Source organism: Oncorhynchus nerka, linkage group LG10, assembly GCF_034236695.1.
Source record: "Oncorhynchus nerka isolate Pitt River linkage group LG10, Oner_Uvic_2.0, whole genome shotgun sequence".
NCBI lineage: Eukaryota > Metazoa > Chordata > Actinopteri > Salmoniformes > Salmonidae > Oncorhynchus > Oncorhynchus nerka.
The window spans coordinates 82570112-82585177 of NC_088405.1; positions in this window are offsets into that span (position 1 = coordinate 82570112).

Sequence of the window (15066 nt, forward strand, 5' to 3'; positions counted from 1 at the left end):
TTGCAAATTATTTGAATGATTATTTAATTGGCATAGTGGGCAAACTTAGGCAGCAAATGCTAACAATGAACACTGAGCCATTGTATTCATGGATAAAAAAATAATAATAATGAAAGAAAAGCATTGCAGGTTTGAATTTTGTAAAGTTTGTGTGAGAGAGATGGAAAGATTATCAATCAATAATGACAAACCTCCTGGCATTGAAAACTTAGATGGAACGCTACTGAGGATGGTAGCTGACTCTATAGCCACTCCTATCTGTCTTATTTTTAATCTGAGCCTAGAGGAAAGTCTTTGTCCTCAAGCCTGGAGGGAAGCCAAAGTCTTATCGCTACCCAGAGTGGTAAAGCGGCCTTTACTGGTTCTAACAGCAGACATCTAACAGCAGACCTATTAGCTTGCTGCCAGCTCCTAGCAAACTGTTGGAGAAAATTGTGTTTGACCAAATACAATGATATTTCTCTATAAACAAATTAACAGACTTTCAGCATGCTTATAAGAGAAGGGCACTCAACATGTACTGCACTGACGATTGGTTGAAATAAATTATTATTAAGAAGATTAGAGACAAAGTAGAGGTACAACTGCTTTTCCCTACAACCGTAAGGCTCTCCAGAGGGTAGTGAGGTCTGCACAACGCATCACCGGGGGCAAACTACCTGCCCTCCAGGACACCTATACCACCCGATGTCACAGGAAGGCCATAAAGATCATCAAGGACAACAACCACCCGAGCCACTGCCTGTTCACCTCGCTATCATCCAGAAGGCGAGGTCAGTACAGGTGCATCAAAGCAGGGACCGAGAGACTGAAAAACAGCTTCTATCTCAAGGCCATCAGACTGTTAAACAGCCACCACTAACATTGAGTGGCTGCTGCCAACATACTGACTCAGCTCCAGCCACATTAATTATGGAAATTGATGTAAAAGATGTATCACTAGCCACTTTTAAACAATGCCACTTAATATAATGTTTACATACCCTACATTACTCATCTCATATGTATATACTGTACTCTATACCATCTACTGCATCTTGCCATCTTTATGTAATACATGTATCACTAGCCACTTTAACTATTTCACTTTGTTTACATACTCATCTCATATGTATATACTGTACTCGATACCATCTACTGTATCTTGCCTATGTCGTTCTGTACCATCCCTCACTCATATCTTTATGTACATATTCTTTATCCCTTTACACTTGTGTGTATAAGGTAGTAGTTGTGGAATTGTTAGGTTAGATTACTCGTTGGTTATTACTGCATTGTCGGAACTAGAAGCACAAGCATTTCGCTACACTCACATTAACATCTACTAACCATGTGTATGTGACAAATACAATTTGATTTGATTTGATTTTGGGAGCTATACTCTTTGATTTCAGTGCAGTCTTTGATATTGACCATTAACTTTTCAACCTCAGCTCTGAATCTACGATATGACAATCTTCCTAATATAACTCGATTTTTTTTCCAATGGAAGCTTCTCTAATATCAAACATGTAAATTGTGGTATATCACAGGGTCCATGTATGCTGATTATTCAACCATATACGCATCAGCATCCACAGCTAATAAAGAGTTGCAGTCGGTTTTGGAATAGGTGGCCAGTAATAAACTGGTCGTGAACATCTCTAAAACTAAGAGCATTGTATTTGCTACATATCATTGCCTAAGTTCTAGACCTCGGCTGAATCTGGTAATGAATGGTGTGGCTGTTGAACAAGTTGAGGAGACTAAATTACTTGGTGTTACCTTAGATTGTAAACTGTCATGGTCAAAACATATAGATTCAATGGTTGTCTCAGCCTCCAGTATTTATGCTGCAGTAGTTTATGTGTCGGGGGGCTAGGGTCAGTTTGTTATATCTGAAGTACTTCTCCTGTCCTATTCGGTGTCCTGTGTGAATTTAAGTGTGCTTTCTCTAATTCTCTCTTTCTTTCTCTCTCTCGGAGGACCTGAGCCCTAGGACCATGCCCCAGGACTACCTGACACGATGACTCCTCGCTGTCCCCAGTCCACCTGGCCGTGCTGCTGCTCCAGTTTCAACTGTTCTGCCTTATTATTATTCGACCATGCTGGTCATTTATGAACATTTGAACATCTTGGCCATGTTCTGTTATAATCTCCACCCGGCACAGCCAGAAGAGGACTGGCCACCCCACATGTGCTCTCTCTAATTCTCTCTTTCTCTCTCTCTCTCTCTCTCAGAGGACCTGAGCCCTAGGACCATGCCCCAGGACTACCTGACATGATGACCCTTGCTGTCCCCAGTCCACCTGGCCGTGCTGCTGCTCCAGTTTCAACTGTTCTGCCTTATTATTATTCGACCATGCTGGTCATTTATGAACATTTGAACATCTTGGCCATGTTCTGTTCTAATCTCCACCCGGCACAGCCAGAAGAGGACTGGCCACCCCACATGTGCTCTCTCTAATTCTCTCTTTCTCTCTCTCTCTCTCTCTCTCTCTCTCTCTCTCTCTCTCTCTCTCTCTCTCTCTCGGAGGACCTGAGCCCTAGGACCATGCCCCAGGACTACCTGACATGATGACTCCTTGCTGTCCCCAGTCCACCTGGCCGTGCTGCTGCTCCAGTTTCAACTGTTCTGCCTTATTATTATTCAACCATGCTGGTCATTTATGAACATTTGAACATCTTGGCCATGTTCTGTTATAATCTCCACCCGGCACAGCCAGAAGAGGACTGGCCACCCCACATAGCCTGGTTCCTCTCTAGGTTTCTTCCTAGGTTTTGGCCTTTCTAGGGAGTTTTTCCTAGCCACTGTGCTTCTACACCTGCATTGTTTGCTGTTTGGTATTTTAGGCTGGGTTTCTGTACAGCACTTTGAGATATCAGCTGATGTACGAAGGGCTATATAAATAAATTTGATTTGATTTGAAATATGGAGAGAGGTCTGGCTGGAATAAAGAGATGCTCAGCTTTTTTGACACCAAACTGCACAAGTAAGTCCTGCGGGCTCTAGTTTGGTCAAGTGCTGCAAAGAAAGATCTTGTTAAACTGCAGCTGGTCCAGATTCGGTTGATAATTTGGTGTGTCTAAATAAAGTGTCATTGATGTTACTCAATTTAATAAAAGGGAAATTATATTGTGAACTAAATTAATCATATTGCTTTAGTAAATCATTTTTAAAGGGTTAATGACCTTATATTTGAGCATCTGTGGCCTCCATTTAAGAAAATCTTCAATAACCTAAAGCCATTTGTGTTACTAGTCCTACCTGTGGCACAATGTTATAATAATGGTACAAATTATTTAAAGTCACTGCCATATTAGTTCATTTAGAATGGGAAGATGTACCCAAATATATTTAAATAAAAGCATATAGAAAAATGTACTTCATTTTTTCCAAAAGGCCTGCCCAAATGCCACCGCAATTCAAGAATGACCCAATCATTGAAAGTACAATGAATAAAGGCAGACAATTGAGTATACAGTGCCTTGCAAAAGTATTCATCCCCCTTGGCGTTTTCCTATTTTGTTGCATTACAACCTGTAATTTAAATTGATTTTTTGGGGGGATTTAATTTAGTGGACATAAACAAAATAGTCCAAATTGGTGAAGTGAAATGAAGAAAAAAAACTTGTTTCAACATTTAAAAAAAATTTAAAACGGAAAAGTGGTGTGTGCATATGTAGTCACCCCCTTTGCTAAGCCCCTAAATAAGATCTGGTGCAACCAATTACTTTCAGAAGTCACATAATTAGTTAAATAAAGTCCACCTGTGTGCAATCTAAGTGTCACATGATCTGTCACAGGATCTCAATATATATACACACCTGTTCTGAAAGGCCCCAGAGTCTGCAACACCACTAAGCAAGGGGCACAAGGAATACCTAGGATAGGATAAAGTAATCCTTCTCCCCCTCCCCCCCCCCCCTTAAAAGACCTAGATGCACTATTGTAAAGTGGCTGTTCCACTGGATGTCATAAGGTGAAAGCACCAATTTGTAAGTCGCTCTGGATAAGAGCGTCTGCTAAATGACTTAAATGTAAATGTAAATGTAAATGGGCACCATGAAGACCAAGGCGCTCTCCAACCAGGTCAGGGACAACGTTGTGGAGAAGTACAGATCAGGGTTGGGTTATTAAAAAATATCAGAAACTTTGAACATCCCATGGAGCACAATTAAATCCATGATTAAAAAATGGCAAGAATATGGCACCACAACAAACCTGCCAAGAGAGATCCACACACTAAAACTCACGGACAGGGCAAGGAGGGCATTAACCAGAGAGGCAACAAAGAGACCAAAGATTTCTCTTGTGGTAACCTGAATTGAGAATTGAGAATGTTCAAGTGGATGTCACACATTGCCTGCTCACACGTGTCTTATTGGTGCTCTATGATAACTGCAACTATACTGAACAAAAATATAAATGTAACATGTAAAAATTTCAAAGATTTTACTGAGTTACAGTTCATATAGCGGAATCAGTCCATTTAAATAAATTAGGCCCTAATCAATTGATTTCACATGACTGGGCAGGGGTGTAGCCATAGGTGGGCCTTGGAAGGCATAGGCCCACCCACTGGGGAGCCAGGCCTAGCCAATCAGAATGAATTGTTCCACACAAAAAAAGGGCTTTTATTAGACAGAAATACTCCTCAGCACCACCCCCAACTGTGGTCTCAGATGGTCCCACGCGTGAAGAAGCTGGATGTGGATGTGGGATGTGGATGTGGAGGTCGTGGGCTGGCATGGTTACATGTTTTCTGCGGTTGTGAGACAGGTTGGAAGTACTGCCAAATTCTCTAAAACGACGTTGGAGGCAGCTTATGGTAGAGAAATTAACTTTCAATTATCTGGCAACATTCCTGCAGTCAGTATGCAAATTGCACACTCCCTCAAAACTAGAGACATCTGTGGCATTGTGTTGTGTGACAAAACTGCACATTTTAAAGTGGCCTTTTATTGCCCCAAGCACAAGGTGCACCTGTGTAATGATCATGCTGTAATCAGCTTCTTGATATGCCACACTTTTTAGGTGGATGGATTATCTTGGCTAAGGAGAAATGCTCACTAACAGGAATTTAAACAGATTTGTGCACACAGTTTGAGAGAAATAAATATTTGTTGTGCATATAGAAATATTTTGAGAGCTGTTTTATTTCAGCTCATGAAACATAGGACCAACACTTTACATGTTGCGTTTATATTTTTGTGTACAAAAGAGCCAATTCTAAATCAATTGATTTCTTCCACATGGTTACTAACACAGAAAGCCCTTACGTTGTGACAACTTCTTCTCAGCTCTGCACTTAATCATCAAAATAAAATGATGATAATTGCTTCCACTTTGCGTACTCCCTTTCCAGTAACCTTTGCATTGTTTGGGCTTGTTGCTAGGCAAGTGAAGGGTAGGTGGTAAAATGCTGTCAGTATTACACCTTACTCTGAGGTAGTAGGTAGGTGGATGTTCTGCAATCACATGGCTTTGATAAGTAAAAAATATACTATACTTTGAACTTCTCTTTTGTTTATACATAATGTCAATTAGATAATGGTAGGAGTTACAGCAGAATATCACAGTGGTGTCATATGGTCATTGAGGTAATTAATTTGATATAACCTGATAAAGGCACTTTTCTTTTAAAATAATCCCCAATCCTTCTGATGCACAGCCCTCCTGACATCTGGGGAGAAATCTGAGAGGCTTTTAAAGCACGATGTTTGAGTCTGATAAATATACATGGAGATTAGCGGCAGTTTTGGTTTCAATACTCTGCTTTAATGGATACAGATGGGTCAGTTATGTCACTTCCTGACCTTAGTTCCTATTTTATGTCTCTATTTTAGTTTGGTCAGGGCGTGAGTTGGGGTGGGCATTCTGTTTTGTGTTTTATGTTTTCTATTTCTATGTGTTTGGCCTGGTATGGTTCCCAATCAGAGGCAGCTGGAAATCGTTGTTTCTGATTGAGAACCATACTTAGGCAGCCTGTTTTCCCACTATGGGTGTGGGTAGTTATTTTCTAATAAAATGCCGAACACGTACCACAGTGCACCTTGGTCTTCACCTTCTTCCACCAACGACAATCGTTACAAGTTACTTGGCTCTCTGTTACTGGGTCTGTCCTAACATGGACTATAATAGTGACACACCTCCACATGGTGTGTTTCCTCCATACTCATTGTTTGGCTTGACAAGGACAGCAATGGAGTTAGCAAGAGCATAACAAGATCAGTAACACACTAAATAAGATGTACCAACGCACTGAAGTCAGAGTATCATGTTCTGAATAACACATATAAACACAATGAGGGTGAAAGGTCCCAGTTAGGCCACAAACCGCAAACTGCACAGGCCATGACCTCAACTCCATTTAACTTCAAACATCCCAGGGGGTTTCTGACAGGGAAAGTATGATCTGTGCATATACATTAATTGGTTGCGTCAGGTCATTATGACACCAAAAAACTATTTTCTATTTCTGTTCCACTCCACACCACAGTAAACAGCAATAAAAAAACATATTCTAAAAACTGAGGTTGTCCTAATATGGACACCATGCAGATGTCTGTTTTCCAAATGAGTATGCGACACCACTATGTTAAATTATATACGATTGGTCTCATGTCCTGTCTCAATACCATATATGAGTTTCTCAGTCTTCTCTCAGTTCTCAACTGGTTTTGGCATGGAACAGCTCACAGAAGAATGACATTGGTAGCCGATAAGGTATGAGAGACGTATCATTGTATGATATGTAGTAAATACTAACTAAGGCAACAACATGTATGCAAACCAGCTATTGAAAAAGTTTGGTCTGAAGTGTTGGTTAGTAAGCTATTTGTGAAGGGCAATTGTCGTCACACGCTGTTTGCATCAGGGGGGTAGACATAGATGGACTTGAGTGGATAGAGGCCCACCCACTGAGGAGCAAGGCCCTGATAGGCCCACCCAATCATATTGATAGGGTTTAAGCATTGTTGTAGACTTAGACCATCACACAGGGTGCCTTTCCTTCGCTGGGCAGGCCGTTTGGGAACTTTTTGGCAAAATGATGACTTCCCATTCCAAAAAACACTTAATGTTCATTAGCACACAACGCAACTGGTGACCTAAAGTTTCAAATGGAACTGACAGCATTTGAACTACTTTGCAGATATGAAACAAACAGATAATCATAATATCAGTCCAAAATATCAAATTCCCAGTTTATGCTACAAAACCAACTTTATAAGAGCTTTTAAAAATAGGTTCTATTTGACTCAACATTCCATGACATACACTAAATCATTGTTGGCAGAATATATGGATTCAGGTCAATGCATGATTAATATAATTCATCAATACATTTCTTGGTTGTCCAAAACATTTTGCTATCCCATTGTAAATCACAGCTGCCCTGGAACATTGTTTGCTGCCTCCATTCGATATGCACTGTTTCAGTTATAATGACTCAATATTCTGGACAAAAACGGACGAATGTAACTAAGAATGTCAATACAATCAAACTGGCAATGGCAATGATCACAAGTCAGTCAAAACCTGGCTATATCGTATCTATTTATGTAGCAAGCTAAAAACACGGCGTGGGTGAGTGACTGACTTTTTCCCCTCATATCATTTTTTTCTTTGATTATACACAGCTAAAGATGCAAGTGTCATTCGGTTAGCTAGCAAGAAGTAGAAAGACTGTTATACAGTGTCATGACGTTGGCCTGGGGGAAGGCTTATGACAGTCATAAATACCTACTTCCCCCTTTTTCCTCTCTCTACCCTACTGATGTTACATTTGCAAACCCCTTGGTTAACATAGAGATTCTGGGAACATCAGAAGGTGGGGGGAGATGAACTATATTCTGGTCATCCGACCAATTGAACATATGCAGTGGTACTTAATGAATATGATGTCAGTTCGGTTGTCATCTGAGACCTTCTCATCAATGATAAGATGACATAAACTCTACAATGGAAAGTCTACACATCAGAGTTATCGGATTCACATGGAATTGTTGTTCAATTTAAATGTTTGAATATGAAATTATTCGTGATGGGATGAAATGTGATTTTATCTTCTAAAATGTGAGATTTGGGTTTTCATAAGGTAGGGCTCTGCTCAATCAGTGGCCCGCCCCTGTGAAGGGACATGGGCTATAAAACCTTTCAAACACACCCTCCTCTCGCTTCCTATATAAAGCCTTGACGACAATGTAGTGAATAAGGATGTAAGGTTCTGAGGATGTGAGGACGGCGGTCCGATGTCAGAATGGTTCAGATAATAACTACAGAACGAAGCCAACTTCAACGTGAACTTTGGTTGCGAATGGTATGAACTTTGAACTCTTATTCACTACAGAAGTGATACCTCCTAGCCGTTGAATTAGCAACAGCAGATGCAAACGCAGGTTAGGAAGGAACAGCCAGAGTATCCCGTCTACCACACAACGACGTTACTACAACGTATGCAATTGACCACCAGAGACATTCTTCAAAGGACAAAGGACTCGGTTTGGCAACACGGCCTTCCATCTACCACCAACCTACTGAAGTGCAGCTCAGCGTAAATATTTATTCCATTTTCCTTTTCCAAATGGGCGGTAAATTTAGAATGCATAAGATATTGTATTTACGATAGCACAGCTTCGCCCTTTGTTCCTCAGTCTTCCCGCTCTTTCACTCAAACCCAGACCCTTTTCTTTTGTCTAACCAGCTGTCATATCTGTTCCACCCCCTAGGGATGTTTTCCTTTATGACGTCATTTGTAATCATGTTATGATTTAATTATGTGTATGTGTAATTCTGTGTGATTAGTTAGGTATTTAGTAAATAAATAATTAAACCCAATTTTGTATTGCTAATTCAACTTGTTAGCCAGGGTTCGTGCAGATAACTAAGAATTTACAACTTTCATATGAGACTGAATTAAGATGACGATTAATATTGACTGCTATTGATGTAAAATATTACTAGGTCTATTCGGAAGATAACAGCTCTATAAATATAATTTCGTGGTGCCCCGACTCTCTAGTTAATTACATTTACATGATTAGCTCAATCAGGTAATATTAATTACGGAGAAATTATTTTGTAGAATAGCATGTCATATCACTTAATCCGGCATAGCCAAAGACACGACAACAGTTAGCATATCTCTTGGATTCACCTGATTCATTTATGAATGCGCAACACCTGCTGAATAAGACCGATGTCATTAAACGTAGGCAAAAAAAGTAATAACTAGTCAAGAATGCTCTAGATAATATGTAAACAGCCTAACCAGCTCTGCTTCGGTGAGTAAAATGATCAGAGTGAGGTGTTCTCTCGTTTGTGTAGCTAAACTCAGCAAAAAAAGAAACGTCCTCTCACTGTCAACTGCGTTTATTTTCAGCAAATTTAACATATGTAAATATTTGTATGAGCATAACATGATTCAACAACTGAGACATAAACTAAACAAGTTCCACAGACATATGACTAACAGAAAATGAATAATGTGTCTCTGAACAAAGGGGGGGGTGGGGTCAAAATCAAAAGTAACAGTCAGTATCTGGTGTGGCCACCAGCTGCATTAAGCACTGCAGTGCATCTCTTCCTTGTGGACTGTACCAGATTTCCCAGTTCTTGCTGTGAGATGTTACCCCACAATTCCACCAAGGCACTTGCAAGTTCCTGGACATTTCTGGGGGGAATAGCCCTAGCCCTCACCCTCCGATCCAACAGGTCCCAGACGTGCTCAATGGGATTGAAGTCCGGGCTCTTCGCTGGCCATGGCAGAACACTGACATTCCTGTCTTGCGGGAAATCACACACAGAACGAGCAGTATGGCTGGTTGCATTGTCCTACTGGAGGGTCATGTCAGGATGAGCCTGCAGGAAGGGTACCACATGAGGGAGGAGGATGTCTTCCCTGTAACGCACAGCGTTGAGATTGCCTGCAATGACAACAAGCTCAGAACGATGATGCTGTGACACACCGCCACAGACCATGACGGACCCTCCACCTCCAAATCAATCCCGCTCCAGAGTACAGGCCTCGGTATAACGCTCATTCCGTCGACGATAAACGCGAATCCGACCATCACCCCTGGTGAAACAAAACTGCGACTCAGTGAAAATCACTTTTTGCCAGTCCTGTCTTGTCCAGTGACGGTGGGTTTGTGCCTATGGGCGACATTGTTCCTGGTGATGTCTGGTGAGGACCTGCCTTACAACAGGCCTACAAGACCTCAGGCCAGCCTCTCTCAGCCTATTGTTGACAGTCTGAGCACTGATGGAGGGATTGTGCGTCAGGCAGTTGTTGCAGTTGTTGTCCCGCAGGTGTGATGTTCGGATGTACCGATCCTGTGCAGGTGTTGTTACATGTGGTCTTCCACTGCGAGGACGATCAGCTGTCCATCCTGTCTCCCTGTAGCACTGTCTTAGACGTCTCACAGTACGGACATTGCAATTTATTGCTCAGGCCAAATCTGCAGTCCTCGTATCTATTTGCAGCATACCTAAGGCATGTTCATGCAGATGAGCAGGGACCCTGGGCATCTTTCTTTTGGTGTTTTTCAGAGTCAGTAGAAAGGCCTCTTTAGTGTCCTAAGTTTTCAGAACTGTGCCCTTAATTGCCCCACTCTTAGTGTCTTAACGACCGTTCCACAGGTGCATGTTCGTTAATTGTTTATGGTTCATTGAACAAGCATGGGAAACAGTGTTTAAACCTTTTACAATGAAGATCTGTAAAGTTATTTCGATTTTTACGAATGATCTTTGAAAAACAGGGTCGTTTCTTTTTTGCTAAATTTAGATAGCAAGCTAGCCAACTTCAGCTAGTTAACTTGGGTGCTTGGTTGGGACAAGCATGCATTGGCAGGCAAACTTCAGAAGGACGAGGAGGCTACAATTCCTCATTGTTTATCAGTGCAAATTTTATTTAAATACAAAAATAAAAAATAAAATTCCACCCCTTTTTTTCTCCCCAATTGGTAGTAGTTACAGTCTTGTCTCATCGTGTAACTCCCATATGGACTCTGGAGAGGCAAAGGTCGAGAGCTATACGTCCTCCGAAACACAACCCAACCAAGCCACACTGTCCATCCAATTGGAAGCCAGCCACACCAAAGTGTCGGAGGAAACACCATACACCTGGCGGCCGTGTACTGCGCCCGGTCCGCCACAGGAGTCGCTAGTGCACAATGAGACAAGGATATCCCTGCTGGCCAAACCCTCCCTAACAACGCTATGCTATTTGTGCGCCGCCCGGTCTCGACAGAGGCTGGACTCGAACCCAGAATCTCTAGTGGCACAGAGATTGCAGTGCCTTAGACCACTGCGCCACTCTGGATTCCTACCAGTGCAATTTTATAGGCCAACTAGCTGAAATGTTCCTTCTTTAGATTTTAGCTCATCTAGCTCTAGCTACCATTAGTTGTTGATCTTGTTGTTGGCTGGCGGGTAGCCTAGCAGTTGGAGCATTGGCTAAGTAACCAAAAAGTTGCTGGATTGAATCCCTGAACAAAGCAGTTAACTCACTGTTCCCCGGTAGGCTGTCATTGTAAATAATAATTTGTTCTCTAACTGACTTGCCTAGTTAAATAAAGGTTACATTAAAAAAAGTGCATAACTGAGGTATAGAGAGCCTGGTTTTCCATGGTTGTTTGATCAATAGGACTGTAAAGTTTCCCAAACGTAAGATGACTCCCGTGGTGTTTACATATTTGCAGAAATTCATTCTGGTGTCTTTTGGCGAATGCGTTCTAATGATCTAAAGTCATGCTGTTGCAACTGCCTTTAAACACACAATCCAGTTCAAAGTCAACTGTAGCTCTTATTTGGCTATAGCATTCCGGTCTTTGTTGACCCCGGTCCTGGACAAGACAAATGTGGTTTTATTTACTGCAGTGTCTATTAATTGTCCAAACGCATGGCCAATGTCCCAATCTATATTGCTATAGTGTTTTCACAAATGCCTTAGTATACATAATTCCCAAACATTGTAAGAATTTATGAAAAAGTGGAAATGACCAAGTGGTAGCTTGTCAGATTTTATTAAATTTATTTAAAGGGTCATTCTTCCTGGGGTTGTATAGATACAGATTTTAATAAGATTTAAACAATGTTTCACAACAAAAATTATTTTGAAAGAGATGGCTATATAACACAATTATAGTTTATCTACGGCAATTTGAATGCACAGGGATACCGTGATGAGATCCTGAGGCCCATTGTCGTGCCATTTATCCGCCGCCATCACCTCATGTTTCATTATGATGATGCACAGCCCCATTTTGCAAGGATCTGTAGACAATTCCTAGAAGCTGAAAATGTCCCAGTTCTTCCATGGCCTGCATACTCACCAGACATACCACCAATTGAGCATGTTTGGGATGCTCTGGATCTACAGCGTGTTCCAGTTCTTGCCAATATACAACTTCGCAAAGCAATTTAAGAGGAGTGGGACAACATTCCACAGGCCTCAATCAACAGCCTGATCAACGCTATGCGAAGGAGATGTATTGCTCTGCATGAGACAAATGGTGGTCACTTCAGATACTGACTGGTTTTCTGATTCACGCCCCTATCTTTTTTGTTAAGGTGACCAACAGATGCATATCTGTATTCCCAGTCATGTGAAATCCATAGATTATGGCCTAATGAATTTATTTTGAGAGACTGACATCCTTATATGAACTGTAATTAAGTAAAATCATTGAAATTGTTGCATGTAGTGTTTGTATTCTTGTTCAGTGTATAAACAAGCATACATTCCTAACTGCATTGTGGTAGACTTATGCTTACGTGTGGTAATGACATGGGGGTTTAGAATTGGATTGGAACTGGGAGTTCCCAGATTGTGACAGCAATGAGTTATAATCTCATTAACCAAGTCCAGTCTGAGGACTCCTTAGGGAGATCAGATGCACGCAGGCACGCACACACACACAGACACACAGTACAACCACAGACCACACAGTGAGACATGGCTGTGTGTGTGTGCGTGTGTACGTGTTTGCACTCTGTCATCTGCTCATTTCCACCATGCAACAGTAGTTTATCATTAGGCCCATAATCACTGTTCTCCATCATTTATTAGCAGGACTCTAACTGCAGGGCGAGATCAGAGATTTAGTAAGGAAGGAAGGGGCATACATTGTCAGGAGACTGTGGTGCAATGTGCAAAACAAATATATCATAAGCAGGTGTAATACTGATCTTACATGCTTCTTTTATTATTCTAGACCTTTTACAAATTCGCCAAACTGTTGAACGTTAAATTGTAAAAGGTACTGGTAAAATGCCCTCCCTTTGCAACACTACACATGCAATAATGAAATTCTTCTTCTTTTGATTAATCTGGATTGGGGTACCATGCGAAAGCAAACATCTTGATCTACTCTCACTCAAAATGCAGGTATGTGTCTGTGTGGTGACGTATAGATAGAGTTCTTGGTGTGGTTGATGTCTACTTTTTGAGGAAGGTTTTACTTTCAATTACTGTGATATGTGGTTGTCTTACCTTGGTTGAATGCACCAACTATTAGTCGATCTGGATAAGAACATCTGTCAAATTACCAAGTGTGGGTATGTTTTCTACCACAGGGCACAGTTTTGTTCAATCTTTTCAGTTGTAGATCAGAGTTCAGACTTCATACTTTAATGAGGCTTTACTGCCACCTTGTGACAAAGTCATATCAGCATCAGCATTCCACACACTCATACATTTCAAATCAAAATGTATTTGTCATATGCTGCGTAAACAGGCGTAGACTAACAGTGAAATGCTTACTTACGGGCCCTTTTCCAACAATGCAGGAGAGAGAAAAAAATGAAAAATAATACTATGAGGAATAAATACACAATGAGTAATGAATGATAACTTGGCTATATACACCGCGTACCAGTACTGAGTCGATGTGCAGGGGTACTAGGTAATTGAGGTAGATATTATTATAATATTTTTACCTAGGTAAGTCAGTTAAGAACAAATTCTTATTTTCAATGACGGCCTAGGAACAGTGGATTAACTGCCTTGTTCAGGGGCAGAACGACAGATTTTTACCTTATCAGCTCAGGGATTCAATCTTGCAACCTTTCGGTTACAAGTCCAACACTCTAACCACTAGGCTACCTGCTGCCCCCTGTACATATAGTTAAGGATACATAATTAATAGTACCAGCAGTATATGTGATGAGTCAAAAGAGTTAGTGCAAAAAGGTTCAATTCAGATAGTTAAACAGTTAACCAGTAGATACTCAGAATAACTATTTGGTCCTACTGGTTCCAGACTTTCTGCATCGGTACTGCTTACTGTGCGGTATCAGATAGAACTTGGGTGGCTGGAGTCTTTGACCATTTTTAGAGTCTTCATCTGACACCATATGGTGTAGAGGTCATGGATTACAGGGAGCTCGGGCCCCAGTGATGTACTGGGCCATACGCACAACTCTCTGAAGCGCCTTTGCATCAGATGCCAAGCAGTTGCCATACCAAGCGGTGATGCAGCCAATCGTATTGCATTGTACAATCAAATCAAATTGTATTGGTGGCATACACATATTTTGATGATATTATCGCGGGTGTAGCTCCAACAGTGCAGTAATACCTAACAATACAAGCAAATCCCAATAACGAGCAATGTCAGAGTGTCACGTCTAATCAAGGTGGGTGGAATCAGGCGCAGAGAGCAGATAGCGATATAAGGTTTTATTCTCGGTTGAACAAAACAAACACGGTGAACCCAAACACACACAGGGTGAAATTATCCAACACAGGATAACAGAGTAACCGGAGAATAAGAAACACAAAAACACCGATAGACGAAAATAATGACAACATAAACAATCCCGCACAAAACAAGGGTGGGACAACCTACAATATATACAGACACTAATTAACTAAACAACACACAGGTGCAACCAATCAGACAAAACCAACAGATAAACGAAAAGGGATCGGTAGTGGCTAGTAGGACGGTGACGACGACCGCCGAGCACCGCCCGAACGGGTAGGAGAGCCAACCTCGGCGGAAGTCGTGACACAGAGTCCAGAATATAAATATACAGTGCCAGTCAAAGGTTTGGACACCTACTCATTCAAGGGCTTT